The following is a 2,839-nucleotide window of genomic DNA, read 5'->3' as shown; positions in this document are numbered from 1 at the left end:
TGTCAATACTCATGTATTAACATTTTGGAAGCTTTTTACTTGCCTGATACAGCTTGATGATGTCCTACATAACCGTTTAATATGCGAAATGAAGAGCATATCCTGGTAAAAACAAAATTCTTCAGTGTGTTATCAGAGGCCAAAGTAATGCCATCCAGAGTACATAAGAAACTGGTTATTAACCCCAGTTTTATCTGAACTTAGAAGCAAGAAATTGGAGGTCATTCAGGTCTTCATATTCATCTGGCTTCATGAATAGATACAGCTGAGTATCATCTGCATAGCAATAAAAATGTATGCTATGCCTACAGGAAGCATGTATAATGTAAACAGAATTTGTTGTAGGACAGATCCTGTGATGCATCATAATTAACACTAATGTGTAGACTAAGTTTCCCTGTTCAACAAATTGGTGTCTGTGAGACAGATACGACTGAAACCACTGCAGCGCAGTAACTTTACAGTTTTTGCCCGTTGCTTGAACACATTTTGCAAAACTTCGCTCATTGTGCCAAAACTCTAAACACAAGTAAATATGACACAACACTGGGAAATATACCATTTACATCTGTGCCAAATTGAAACTCTACTCTCAAAACCTAACATTCCATTATCAAAATGTAACTCTGTTGACAAAATGACACATACTTGCATCATATGCAAACAAGATCAGGGGGAACACACTAGTCTACTTTACATAAAACACTGCAGTCTTTGATTTTCATTGTTTATTCAGAAGGCATATTTTCAGGAGACACATTTTCAAACAACCAAAAAAGCAAATAGGCCTACTCAATATTGTACATTGCAATGCCATGAATTCAGATAAAGCAAAAAAAACAAACAAACAAACATAATATAGTAATAGAAAAAACACTATACTGTAAACACAAAAAATCATGACAATTGTGCATACGTGGGCTCATGTCAGTTGGGGTCTGGCCACAGGACCTCATCAACATCGCAAGCAATGTCTTCTCCCGCTGGGCACCGGGGAAAATATCCTCATGCATGTCGAAACCATCCATGGATTGCTGTCACCTGAATGTCGCCGCAGGCCTGTTCCATTGCCTGCAGAAGAGGCATGCGGGCATGTGGTTGGCGGTCATATACACGCCATCTCCAAGCCAAAAAAAATTCCTCTATAGGGTTTAAAAATGGTGAGTAATGGGGCAAGTATACCACTTCAAGTTGGTTGTGGTTGGAGAACCAGGCCTGGACCAGAGCAGTCCGATGGAAACTGACATTATCCCATATCACCACAAACCTGGGCTGATCTGCTCTGTTCTGTACAACTATATCATGGAGAGCATCTAGAAAGGTGAGTAGTACTGGCTATTGTATGGACCTAGTTTTGCATGATGATGCAGAAGCCCTCGAAGGCTTATGGCAGCACACAATGTGATATTTCCCCCGCGCTGCCCTGGGACGTGCACAATTGCCCTTTGGCCAATTACATTACGACCCCGTCGTCTTGTTTTGCACAGGTTGAATCCAGCTTCATCAATGAAAATGAATTCACGAGGCTGTGCAGCTCCATCCATGGCCAAGATTCTCTGTAAAAAAAAGAGAGAACATATTACTGTACTACAGTGCTACACATACAGGACCCTCACCCATCACACAGGTACCTGTGTAGCTCTCAGAACGGATCCATGTGGTACTGATATGGTACATATTCAGCTGCTACTGGATTTCACCAATACTGTATTGTCCATGTAAAGGACAGTTACACGTACCCGTACATATTCAGCTCGAAGTCCTTTGACCCGGTCACTGTTCCTCTCAAATGGGACTCTGTAGAGCTGCTTCATGGTGATGCTGTGTTGTCCCAAGATGCGTGTGATGGTGGTGATGCTCACATGGTTTATGTTGTTGAACACTTGCCTGTCTGCAAGTATTTGCCTTCGTAGCTGGTGGAGACGGATGGCATTGTCTGCCCTCACTAGGTCCACAACGGCGAGTTCCTGCTGTTGTGTGAACAGGCGTTGGCGTCCTGCCCCAGAAGGTCTTCGAGTCATTCTAGAGAAATACAACCACATACTGTCATCGCTTTGCTCATTTTTCTTACAGTACTTTACTGTATATACTGTATCATCCACTGTACAACACTGTACTTCAATATAAGTAATCATGGTATGTTTCACAGAAACTACCACTTTGGCTGCAAAAGGAGCATTAGCACCCTGCAATACCCTGTACACTTGATATGGTGATGTGATATACTGTAGAACAGTGCTATGAAAACCATCTGAGTAGAGTAGAAGGTAGAGAGGTGAAGACAGACCTGCTTTCTAGTCGGAATGTTCTTACAGTTTTTTCTGATGGCTTGAGCACATTTTTTGTAACTATTGGCTATTTTTGCAAAACTCTACACACAAATAAGAAAACCCTTCACCCAATCAGCAAAACATTGTAGTTTTCTTGTAAAAGCAAATAACCCTTGCTTAACTCTCCACACCTTTGTAAAAATGGTATTTTCGTATCCAACAGTTAACACAAGCCATCACATTAATAAGCACACAATGCACCAACTACACACTGATGGTATGAATAAAAAACACATCTGGCTTTTGCTTTCTTTGTGCACAAGGTAGGCTATGTCAGTTTGAGCTCATACTTTTGTCATAGGTCTGTAAACATGGAGGGATCCAAACTTCAAGTACTGGTATTTATTTACACACATCAAAACAAACGAAGTGTTTATTTCCAAGTATAGGATTATTTGCAATCGCCATATTGACTATATGGGTTTCTTGGCCTGCAGTGAACATGCTTCCTCTGCCCCAGCATCTGGTCATCTAGCAATTCTGTAAAGTAACAATTTCAGTATTTTTAC

General features: G+C 41.0%; 1 pseudogene; it reads right to left on the bottom strand.

Annotated features, from left to right (window-relative positions):
• Positions 1-1,151: 1,151 nt before the first annotated feature.
• Positions 1,152-2,021, bottom strand: LOC146375569 (uncharacterized; annotated as a pseudogene).
• Between the last annotated feature and the right edge of the window lie 818 nt (positions 2,022-2,839).

Source organism: Perissodus microlepis, chromosome 12, assembly GCF_051167445.1.
Source record: "Perissodus microlepis isolate ML-2025 ecotype Zambia chromosome 12, ASM5116744v1, whole genome shotgun sequence".
Taxonomy (NCBI): domain Eukaryota; kingdom Metazoa; phylum Chordata; class Actinopteri; order Cichliformes; family Cichlidae; genus Perissodus; species Perissodus microlepis.
The sequence above is the reverse complement of the archived record's forward strand: the minus strand, read 5'-3'. Positions and strand labels throughout refer to the sequence as shown.